Genomic DNA, 13,298 nt, shown 5'->3' with positions numbered 1-13,298 from the left:
GCTTTCATCATAATAAATATTCTCATCAAAACTTGGGGGACATAAAATATCATATTCATCAAACATAGCATCCCCAAGCTTGTGGCTTTGCATATCATTAGCATCATGGACATTCAAGGAATTCATACTAACAACATTGCAATCATGCTCATCATTCAAAGATTTAGTACTAAACATTCTAATGCATACTTCTTCTAGCACTTGAGCACAATTTTCCTTTCCATCATTCTCACGAAAGATATTAAAAAGATGAAGCGTATGAGACAAACTCAATTCAATTTTTTTGTAGTTTTCTTTTATAGACTAAACTAGTGATAAAACAAGAAACTAAAAGACTCGATTGCAAGATCTAAAGATATACCTTCAAGCATTCACCTCCCCGGCAACGGCGCCAGAAAAGAGCTTAGTTGACGGGGTGTGAGTGCCGTTTACCTAGCCTCCCCGGCAACGGCGCCAGAAAAGAGCTTGCTGTCTACTACACAACCTTCTTCTTATAGACGTTGCTGGTCCTGCAAGTGCACAGGTTGGACATAACAAATTTCCCTCAAGTGGATGACCTAAGGTTTATCAATCCTTAGGAGGCGTAGGATGAAGATGGTCTCTCTCAAACAACCCTGCAACTAAATAACAAAGAGTCTCTTGTGTCCCCAACACACCCAATACAATGGTAAATTGTATAGGTGCACTAGTTCAGCGAAGAGATGGTGATACAAGTGCAATATGGATGGTAGATAAAGGTATTTGTAATCTGAAATTATAAAAACAGCAAGGTAGCAAGCGATAAAAGTGAGCGTAAACGGTATTGCAATGGTAGGAAACAAGGCCTAAGGTTCATACTTTCACTAGTGCAAGTTCTCTCAATAAGAATAACATAGATAGATCATATAACAATCCCTCAACATGCAACAAAGAGTCACTCCAAAGCAACTAATAGAGGAGAACAAATGAAGATATTATGGTAGGGTACAAAACCACCTCAAAGTTATCCTTTCTGTTCTATCTATTCAAGAGTTCGTAGTAAAATAACATGAAGCTATTCTTTCCGCTCAATCTATCATAGATTTCATACTAGAATAACTCCTTAAGACACGAATCAACCAAAACCCTAATGTCACCTAGATACTCCATTGTCACCTCAAGTATCCGTGGGCATGATTATACGATATGCATCACACAATCTCGGATTCATCTATTCAACCAACATAAAGTACTTCAAAGAGTGCCCCAAAGTTTCTACCGGAGAGTCAAGAACGTGTGCCAACCCCTATGCATAGGTTCATGGGCGGAACCCGCAAGTTGGTCACCAAAACATACATCAAGTGGCACATGATATCCCATTGTCACCACAGATAAGCACGGCAATACATACATCAAGTGTTCTCATAAAAGACTCAATCCGATAAGATAACTTCAAAGGGGAAAACTCAATTCATCACAAGAGAGTAGAGGGGGAGAAACATCATAAGATCCAACTACAATAGCAAAGCTCGGGATACATCAAGATCGTGCCATAGAGGGAACATGAGAGAGAACACGAGAGAGAGAGAGAGAGAGAGAGAGAGAGATCAAACACATATCTACTGGTACATACCCTCTGCCTCGAGGGTGAACTACTCCCTCATCGTCATGGATAGTGCCGGGATGATGAAGATGGCCACCGGTGAAGGATCCCTCCTCCGGCAGGGTGCCGGGAAGGGCTCCCGAGAGGGTTCTGGTGGTTACAGAGGCTTGTGGCAGCGGAACTCCCGATTTATCTTTATATTCGATGGTTTTAGGGTACGTAGGCTTATATAGGCGAAAGAAGTCGGTCGGGAGGTGCTCGAGGGGCCCACGAGACAGGGGGCGCACCCAATAGGGGGGGGGCTCCTATCTCGTGGCCTCCTCGAGGCTCTTCTGACGTGAACTCCATGTCTCCTGGGTGATATTCTTCCCAAAAATAACGTTGCCGAAGGTTTCATTCCATTTGGACTCCGTTTGATATTCCTTTTCTTCGAGATACTGAAATAGGCAATAAAACAGCAATACGGGCTGGGCCTCCGGTTAATAGGTTAGTCCCAAAAGTAATATAAAAGTGTAAAATAAAGCCCGTAATCATTCAAAACAGATAATAAAATAGCATGAATGCTTCATAAATTATAGATACGTTGGAGACGTATCAGCATCCCCAAGCTTAATTCCTACTTGTCCTCGAGTAGGTAAATGATAAAGAAAGAATTTATGCAGTGTGAATGCTAGAGGTGCACAAGTTTGATCAATGATAATTTCAATCACCTTTACTAGCATGATAATATGTCATAAAAGTAGTTCATCTCATAAAACTTTTCATGAACTAGTAACAAGCAATTCACATGTTAAAGCATAGGCCATAAACTTTCTTGAAAACTAGGAAACTTCATTCTTATTCATCAAACAATTGCAATTCATCTTACTTTCAGGAAGAGTCTATGTCAGAGCTTTGATTTAGCAAACTTCACATACTCATATATCATATAGTCTTCTACAATTGCTAATAATCACGCAATACTTGTGGTAATGAAGTGTTAATCAGACACAGAGAAAGATTGGGGCTTATAATATTGCCTCCAAACGTATTCACCTTTGGGTGATGTCAACAATAATAGTTCATGCTAACGTACATCCAGTTGGATGTATATATATTAGGAGATGAACTAGCTACTTCTATCGTCATTTGTTGGATTTGAATCGTGTATCTCTTTGTGTTTCGAGGATCTAGCACATGTCTGACAATATCTTATTGATTTGAGTGATTCTCTCGTGTTTCCCCTCGTGATTTCTTCTTGTGTTCTTCGTGTTCTTCATAGGATCCCCTCCAATCGTGAAATATAGGGCATCTAGGGTTCTACCCTACATCATCCTCCTTCTCTGTACCTTCGCACTGTCCTCTCTCTCCCTCACCCGATCCCTATCTTTGTACCCCCGCAGGAGCCGCCATGGAAGATCCCAGCTGCGAGCTCTACTTTGCCGAATCTCGCGAACCCAACGCCGCCAAGCCTCCTAGCTGCCGGGAATGGATACGCCATGGCTAGATCCGCCCGAATCCGGCCGGGACCCTCGGATCTGTAAGATCCCAATTTTCAATTTGGATGTTATACATAGATCATCATATGCATATCATATTTTATTTGCATTTTGTTGTGATCCTAGAAATCTTAAGAAACTCAAGGACCCAAGGAGAGAGTTGGAGGTTTCACAAATTTTCATATTTGAACTTACTTTCAGACTTGAAAAGAGGATCAATTTGATTTTAATATTTTTCTCTCCAATTATTTCCAATAATAAAAATAAATGAGAGAAGATGACATGACTTCTTCAACCTAAGAGAAATATTGGAGAAGAAATTTTAAAATCAAATTATTGTTCTATTTGCTTTTTATTTGCTATTTACTCGAATTGGAGAAAACTTGCATTTTTGAAAACTGCATTTTACTCCAGAAAAATGTTCATCTTGTCCTAAATATTAGGTTTGGACGATGAAAACTGTTTCTGGAATTTTTAATATTTTTAATATTTTATTAGGATTTTTCTCTGAGGTAAAAATTATTTTAAAAAAAGTCTTCCGGACCAAACTGGGCCGAAGCCCAGCCGGCCCAGCTCACCCGCGCCACCTTCCTCCATCGCACCACCGTGCAGGAGCCAGACTCCGAGGAGTCTGAGCCGCCGCCACCGTCCGACTTGGTCCCCAAGTCGGGGAAGCCCCCCAGGCCCCTCTTAAATACCGCCCCGCCGCTGCCCTCTCCTTCTCACCCAAGCCGCCGCCTGCAGCCACCAGCGCCGCCGACCCCGACAGCGCCGCCGCCGTCCCGCACCGCCGCCGCCTCTCCTCGCCGCCGGAGCCGAGTCGCCGTCGCTGGATCCCGCCGCCTGCTGTTGACCGGTAAGAACCGGCCAGTTCTTACAATTTTTTTCGGTTTTGTCGTTCAGTTTTTAGAGCGGTTTTTTTTCGGTTTAGGTTAGAACAGTTTATTTTTATTAGGTTAGTTTATTTAACGAACGTTCGTTTGTTTAGATCTGTTAGTGAACGTTTTCGTTTGTTAGTTTCTGTTAACGAACGTTCGTGCTGTAGATTTTTCTTTTATTTTCGGCCAGGGACCTATCCGCGAATAGTTTTATCGCAATTCAGACCTTGATCTTAAAACTAGCGTAACTTTTTACTCGTTAGTCCAAATTAGATGAAACTAGCGCCTAAATCTTCGTAACGATCATTTCTTTCCAGATAACCAACTTGAAAATGATTTTGAAAATTTAAAGTTTGACTTTAGTTCAGATTAGTAAACGATCTTGTTTCATTTCTCCGTTTGAGTTGTTTCTTTTTGCAAATCGTAGCTAATTACTCTTACCTATTGTTAAGATGTAATCCACATGAAAATTATATTGTTAGTTTTTTTTTCTGTTTAGCTTAGCCGATTGCTTATTACGTGTTTGATTTGGATGTTTCCTCGTTTTTCTCTCTCTTTCATTTGAGTGATTGCCTATGTATGCTTCTGTTTGTCTGCGCTAGATTACCCGGAGTGCGAAGATTGTTAGTACAAATCCCTAGAGTTTGCAGATCGTCAGCAAGGCAAGTTACACTTTGATCATACTCTTCTATACCCAGTTTTTACTATGCATTAGTATTGCTCCTCAAATATTTGCATGAGTACGATTGGGAACATGTGTTTTGGTTGTAGTATTTGAGGTAGGAATGTAATACCTTTTGATCACCCCGGTAATATATGTCATGCTTTATTATTTCTTAGCCATGCTAGTAGACGGGGATTGGATCGTGACTCACATGGAAGTTTTGAGAGTTATTAATCTTGGATAACATTAAGGTGGCAACTTTAATACACATCTGAGTGGATTGGTTGGGGCACCTGGGGAACCCAGTGTTGTTCATTATGGGAAATCCTGGGGTATCCGTGTGATTTTTCCTCGGTTCACCACCCAGGCTCAAAGGGATCATATGATATTTCATGACTAGAAACTTCTGTGTGCAGCCACAAGCCATTATGGGCTGTGGCATAGTTGAGTAAGTTGTATGAGCTCTCGAAGAGGTGGACTAGCAGATGTAGAGGGAAAGTAGGTGTACCGGTCTGCCCGGAGTAGAGAGTAAATGCTTCAGAAAGACTATGTCTCGATCTTCCGATCATGGATGCGGTCGAGTTTTGTGGGGAAAAGTGTGAAACCTCTATAGAGTGTATAAACTAATCATGGTTAGCCGTGTCCCCGGTTATGGACATCTTGAGTATCTGGAATTGGATATTATTGTTGATCTCATCACACTTTAATTAATATGATTGGGTTTCATGATGATACTTTTTTAATTGGGATTTGAGTTGGGGGAACCTTCTCAAATATTGGAATAACTTGGGAGTAGTTAAATAAATTTTATTCCTTTATTGTAGGGAAAAACTAGCTTTATGCAAAACCATAAACTTAGAGCCTCCACCAGCCAAATATTGCATGTAGATATAGTTCTTGCATTTCATTGCTTTATAGTGTAACTCTGCCGGCATATTCAATGTGCTGACCTACATGACTGCAACGTCTCATGTTGCAGACAACTCAGATGACAAATAAGGTGTGATAGGTCGTTGTCTTGCACTCAGCTATGCCATTGGAGTTGATGGACTCATTTACCTTCGAAGCTTCCGCGGCTATTTAGCTTAGATGGCCTTCAGCCATGATATTTTTGTGTAATCATACTCTTTATGAGGAGTCGATGTAATAAGTGTGTGATTGAACTCTGTTATAATTCCTCGAGTACTGTGTGTGTCAGCATTACCTATCCAAGGATGACACTGAAACACAGAGACTTCGGTCCATTGGGATCGTGGTCGCTACAAGATGGTATCAGAGCACACGCTGATTATAGGACGCGACCACTAGAATAAGCCACAGGAATTCTCTTCTTTGTTCATTTCTAATTCTCCTCTATTTCTCCTCTATAGATGGCAGACCCCAGGAACAAGTTTACTCAGCCGGATGATGACACCTCTTTCGGACGACACTTGAAGGAAGTCACTAAGTACCTGAACATCGGACTACCAAGCTTCACTGGGACTTTACCGGAAGAGGAGCGCTGGAAGATCAAAGTCTGGGTACCTGGGAGGACGTTCGCACCAACAACGGAGCCTATTGATTTCTACCTGGATGCACCAAGCTGAAGTTTAGGAAAGAGCATGGCAACCCATATCACTTTTGGACGCATATGTGAGGTGTATCACAAGCAGCTGGAAAGCACTATCTGCCAAATATGTGGCCGCCGAGATGAAGAACTGGAGATGATTCGTACCAGGAGGGATGGATCAATTGCATCTTACATTCAAGAGATGGGTGATCATATTCACCGACAAGAGAATCAACTGTGCTTCAACATGAAGAAGATCAAGAAGCTGATGAAGAAAAACAATGAGCTAGAAGACGAACTCAAGTTTACACGCGATGGATATGAGGAAGAAATTTCCGTACTATGGGAGAAGCATGAAGATCTGAAGAGGAAGCTAGGACTACCAGTGGAGAATCATAAGCGAGAACCTACAAAGGAGATCTGTTCGGAGGACTACACCATCTTGGACGACACCGACACGGATAGTGATGCAAATGACAACAGTGATGACGACTACGTTGACGAAGCTGGAGCAGATATCATGGAGTCTTCCTCTGATCAAAATTTCCCGACGACCACCATGTTACTAGTAGTATTCTTTGAAGTAGTTAGCATTGATCAAATTTGTAATCGTAGTTTAGATCGTTTGTGTGAACCTTGTGTGATATTGAATGAAGTGAATTGATTGTGTTTGTCTCATGAGCATATGGGTAGTGATTCTCTCTTAGACCTTATTCTATTCTGTTTTCTCACCCCTTCTAACCCATTAGATGCCTCCGAGACATGATAATGGATTTGTGTTCCCACCGGAGCTCACCCAGTTGATCCAGCAGCAGAATGCCTTGATGCAGATGCTAGTTCAGAACCAGAACCAAGGAAACAACAACAAGAATAACAACCCACCGCCACCACCCCCTGTTGACCACCTAGCCCGCTTTATGAGGTGAATCCGCCGGTGTTCTCTAGCAGCACCGACCAGATTGTTGCAGATGATTGGCTCTGCAAGATTGGAAGAGAGCTGACCACTGCAGGATGCACAGATGCGGAGAGAGTGCGCTTTGCCGCACATCAGCTTGATGGACCCGCAGCATCTTGGTGGGATCAGTTACATGGGATCAGTTTCAGTAGGCTCTCCACACCGCCCATGTACCAACAGGAGCTATGAGCATGAAGAAGCGCGAGTTTCGCAACTTGCGCCAAGGAAGCAATACAGTGGGACAGTATATGGATGAGTTTAGCAAGTTAGCACGTTATGCCCCAGATGATGTGGCCACAGATGCCGCAAAGCAGGAGAAGTTTCTTGAGGGACTCAATGATGAGCTGAGCATGCAGTTGTTGGTGGCAAGATTCAAGAACTACCAGGAGTTGGTAGACAGGGCCCTCATGATAGAAGGCAAGCAACAACAGATTGACAATTGCAAGAGGAAGTATGGACATGGGAGGAATACCTCTGGAGCTCAGAAGAAGCCCCACTATTCCCCGTACTCGGGGGGACATACTCATAACCATGGACGCCATAACCATGGAGGACATACGCACAATGGAGCAAGTTCGCACAACCACAGTGGCCCCAAAGATGGCAATGGGAATGCAGGAAGCAGCATTCATAACTGTTCCAACCCGTCAACACCAGCCAAGAGGGATCTGAGCCACATTACTTGTTTCAAGTGCCAGAAGACCGGACATTATGCCACTGATTGTCCTGAAGCCAATAATGTAAATGGCAATGGAGGTTCTGCAAAGAAGCCTAACCCCTTCACCAAAGGTCATGTGAACCACGTTAGTGTGGAGGAGATTGAGGATCAACCCAACGCAGTTGTCGATAAGTTTTTGATTAATTCATTTACAACACTTGTTCTTTTTGATACCGGTGCTTCGCATTCATTCATATCAAGAGGATTTGTGGATAAGTATAAATTGCCAACAGTAGCCCTTAAGTCACCTATCTTAGTAAGTTCCCCAGGAGCGGAGTATATGGCTAGTAGGGGATGCTATCACTTGCCAGTAACCATAGGTAGACATGTTTTCCCCCACCGACCTGATTGTTCTGGAGTCACAAGGATTGGATGTGATACTAGGCATGGATTTGCTATCCAAGTTTGAGAGAAACATCGATTGCTCTAGTAAATCAATTCTTCTCACCACCCCGGAAGGAAAGAGGATCATGTATGTATCCAGGCATGCGCCGAGGAGGACTCAAGTGAACTCCTTATCAGGAGTTGTAGAGGAGGAAGTACCAGTGGTAAAGGATTATCCCGACGTATTTCCGAAGGAGTTACCAGGCATGCCACCAGATCGAGAAATTGAGTTTTTGATTGAGCAATTGCCAGGCACCAGACCAATAACAAAGAGACCATATCGGATGCCGGCAAAGGATCTGGAGGAAATTAATAAGCATATAAAGGAGTTACTGGAGAAAGGTTGCATTCGACCAAGTTCATCACCTTGGGGAGCCCCAGTGCTTCTAGTGGAGAACAATGATGGATCTTTGAGGATGGTTGTTGAATATCGTGCGCTGAATGAGGTGACGATCAAGAAAAAATACCCTCTGTCGTTGATCAATGATTTGTTTGACCAGTTGCAAGGAGCTAAAGTTTTCTCTAAGATCGATCTTCGATCAGGTTATCACCAGTTGAAGATCCGAGAGCAGGATATACCCAAGATAACTATTACCACGAGGTATGGGCTATATGAGTATACAGCTATGCCATTTGGTTTGACTACTGCCCGTGCATATTTCATGAGTATGATGAACAAGGTGTTCATGGAGTTTTTGGATAAATTCGTCGTGGTGTTCATTGATGATATTTTGGTCTACTCAAAGAATGAAGAAGAGCATTAGGAGCATTTGCGTTTTGTTTTTGAGAAGCTCAGGGAACATCAGTTGTTTGCCAAGTTCAGCAAATGTGAGTTTTGGTTAAAGGAAGTTGGATTTCTCGGACATGTTATATTCTGAGAAGGAATAGCAGTAGACCCTACCAAGGTTGCTTCTGTCACTAAATGGCTGGCACCCACCTCAGTGGGAGAGATCAGAAGTTTTCTTGGACTCGCAGGTTCTTAACGGAGGTTTATTGAGAATTTCTCCAAGATTGCAAAACCCATGACAGAGTTATTGAGGAAGGACACCAAGTTTAAATGGACTGAGGATTGTGAGGCCAGTTTTCAAGAGTTGAAGAAATGTTTGGTTACAACGGTCGGTGAGGGAGTTCCGGACTAGGGGGTGTCCGGATAGCCGAACTATCATCATCGGCCGGACTCCAAGACTATGAAGATACAAGATTGAAGACTTCGTCCCATGTCCGGATGGGACTTTCCTTGGCATGGAAGAAAAGCTTGGCGATACAGATATGTAGATCTCCTACCATTGTAACCGACTCTGTGTAACCCTAGCCCTCTCTGGTGTCTATATAAACCGGATGGCTTTAGTCCATAGGACGAACAACAATCATACCATAGGCTAGCTTCTAGGGTTTAGCCTCCTTGATCTCGTGATAGATCCACTCTTATAACACACATCATCAATATTAATCAAGCAGGACGTAGGGTTTTACATCCATCAAGAGGGCCCGAACCTGGGTAAAACATCGTGTCCCTTGTCTCTTGTTACCATCCGCCTAGACGCACAGTTCGGGACCCCCTACCCGAGATCCGCCAGTTTTGACACCGACATTGGTGCTTTCATTGAGAGTTCCTCTGTGTCGTCACCAATAGGCTCGATGGCTTCTTCGACCATCATCAACGATGTAGTCCAGGGTGAGACCTTTCTCCCTGGACAGATCTTCGTATTCGGCGGCTTTGCACTACGGGCCAATTCGCTTGGCCATCTAGAGCAGATCGAAAGGTACGCCCCTGGCCGTCAGGTCAGATTTGGAAGTTTGAACTTCACGGCTGACATCCGCGGGGACTTGATCCTCGATGGAGTCGATCCACAGCCGAGCGTGCCGCACTGTCACGGCGAGCATGATTTAGCTCTGCAACCGGACAATACCCTGGAGGCCGCACTCGAACTCGCTCCGATCTTGAAATCGGAGCCAGCTGCGCAGATCGAGGACGGATGGTTAGACACCGCCTCGGGGGCTGCAACCTCTACGGCGATAGAGTCGAACACTGACCTTGTCCCTCATAAAGCTCGTAACTCCGAGGTGCCGGACTCCTTGCCGGACTCCGAACCACCCGCGCCCCCTCCGATCGAATCCGATTGGGCGCCGATCATGGAGTTCACCGCAGCGGACATCTTTCAACACTCACCTTTCGGCGACATCCTGAGTTTGCTAAAGTATCTCTTGTTATCAGGAGAGCCCTGGCCGGACTGCGGCCAGGACGGTTGGGATGCGGACGACGAAGAAATTCAAAGCCCACCCACCACCCACTTGGTAGCCGCTGTCGACGATCTAACCGACATGCTAAACTATGACTCCGAAGACATCGACGGTATGGACGACGATGCTGGAGACGACCAAGAACCAGCGCCTATCGGGCATAGGAAAGCCACCCCAACTCATGACGTATACATGGTGGGTACACCAAAAGGAAGCGATAATGAGGAAAAATGGGACGTGCCGAAGGACAACTCCCCAACAAACAACCAAAGCAGCGACGCAAGCGCCGCCCGAAGATCGGCATCGATAAAAACGGCACCCATACGGACCCGGCCCTAGAGCAGGGTGAGGCAGTGGACGACGCACATATCAACAAGCAGCCAGCCGGACATAAACTCGACAAGCAACCCATCCCCGGCAAAGATGATCTCACATCACCAGACATATGAATCTTCATAAAAGGCTTGTCGCCACTGCAAGAAGTTTGAACAAGCAAAAGCGGAAGCTCAAAACAGCGGAGGACGCACTCAGAATGAGATGGAGCAAAGTACTCAACAGCGCAGATAAACATGGCGCTAGTCACTAGACAAAGAGCTACCCAAAGCGCAAGCTGTTGCCCGAATTTGATGAGGAGGCCTTAGAGCCCTCGCAGTCAAAAAATAAAGAAGCCGCCTGACCGGATAGACGACCAAATGACAGGCCAAGAGCAACAAGGGGCGCCGCACACAAGCCGGCACACGATCAGCATAAAGATCCTTGGAAAAAGGACGACCCAGTCAGGTCTATTTATGGGCCAAAAAAGAAGACTCCAGGAAGGAACATAACCCGCCAAGCATTTTAAGACAACGGCACACCCAAATACAGGGGCGCCGCACACCCACTATGTTTCACCGACGAGGTACTGGATCATGGATTTCCAGCGGGATTCAAACCCGTAAACATAGAAGCATACGATGGAACAACAGACCCCGGTGTCTGGATTGAGGATTACATCCTACACATACATATGGCTAGAGGAGACGATCTCCATGCCATAAAATACCTACCCCTCAAGCTCAAAGGGCCAGCTCGGCATTGGCTTAAAAGCCTCCCAGAAAATACCATTGGAAGTTGGGAAGAGCTTGAGGATGCATTTCGAGCAAATTTTCAGGGGACCTATGTCCGTCCTCCGGATGCAGACGATTTAAGTCACATAACTCAACAGCCCAGAGAGTCAGCACGCAAATTCTGGAACAGGTTCCTCACTAAAAAGAACCAAATAGTCGACTGTCCGGACGCTGAAGCCTTAGCAGCCTTTAAACACAACGTCCGAGGCGAATGGCTGGCCAGACACCTCGGCTAGGAAAAACCAAGAACAATGGCCGCACTAACAAGCCTCATGACCCGCTTTTGCATGGGGGAAGACAGCTGGCTGGCTAGGTGCAGCACCAGCGACCCGAGTACATCCGAAGTTAGGGATGGAAATGGGAAATCACGACACAGAAAAGATCAGCGCCGGAATAAGGAAAAAGGCCCGAATAGTACGGCGGTCAATGCCGGATTCAAAAGCTCTCGGCCGAACAACAAAACACTGCCCCTCAAGTACAACAATGATGAGCTATCCAACCTTAATAAGATTCTGGACAGACTATGTCAAATACATGGTACCCTCGGGAAGCCTGCAAACCATACCCACAGACATTGTTGGGTCTTCAAACAGTCCGGCCGACTTAATGCCGAACACAAGGGGCTCGACACACCAAGCGAAAGTGACGAAACCCAAAAGCAGCACTCCGGAAAACAGAAGATTTTCCCACTAGAAGTAAAAACAGTGAACTCACTTCATGTGATAACACAAAAAGACAGCGCGGCACCAGCAATACCAGGACACCGGCCGTAGAATGGGGATAGACCATACCAAAATTCGCCATAGCAGCACTTCCTTTAAAGGAGTGACGCTAGGCCTTTAAGCCAATTATACAAGCTCTGTACCACTAGAGGTTGTGTTCGGTTCATCCGACAACCTCCGTCGCGAAAAGCTCACTACCCATCGCCCCATTCAAACAGTAGCCCTTGAGCACTACTTGGGCGCGCAACTTTCGCCAGCCCTAACGCAATACCACATTACGCGTTTTTTACGCTTAAAATGCCCGGTCAATGTGGCATAATTTCATTAAAAAGTAACTCTGAGTGTTCCTCGACCACGGAGAACGTGAGACTACCTCGACAGCCACACATTAATCAGACCTCGCGGGTCAAAGCCCCTAAAAACAGGTCATTCAGACCTCGGACATGGTTAGGCGAGTCCGGCAATTGGCTTCCCAGCCGCATATCCCCTTTATAAGGGGCAGCGCGTATAAATGATGAGAGCCAATAAAGCTCAATTTTCTTCCTTTTATTTTATTTTTATACAACCTCTGCACAATATTTCTTGGAAACTAAGTCCTTCTCTTTTACAGATGAAGCACGTGCTACACCCGTCTAGGATACAGCACAACGGAGACACAGGCGCAGATGTGCAGCAGGGACCCGTTGCAAGGATTCTTTTCAGATTAAGACCTTGCGTCAACCTTTCTTACTGTCTCTTGTTGATACACATCCCCCAGTTTCAAACCATAATCGAGGAGGAGGCTGGCGTATTGGCATCAGCCGCGTCAGAAGTTCCCGCCTGAACCTGGACACTAGGGGCTTAGGGCATCGTTCTGCCCGGTATCATAAAGACCGAACACCTCAGGGAGTGTTCGGCGTCTCGAGTTAGGCCTTGTATGCATCAGCTCCGAATCATGTCTTTGGTCAAATGTTGGGTTTGCCCGGCTCCTGTGTTTTGCTGCCTTATGTTCCGTATCATCGGCTAACGCGGCACCAGGAGAACTACTGCGATTGTGCCCCGG

The sequence above is a fragment of the Triticum dicoccoides genome, chromosome 5B, assembly GCF_002162155.2.
Source record: "Triticum dicoccoides isolate Atlit2015 ecotype Zavitan chromosome 5B, WEW_v2.0, whole genome shotgun sequence".
Lineage (NCBI taxonomy): Eukaryota > Viridiplantae > Streptophyta > Magnoliopsida > Poales > Poaceae > Triticum > Triticum dicoccoides.
This window is presented reverse-complemented; position numbering follows the sequence as displayed.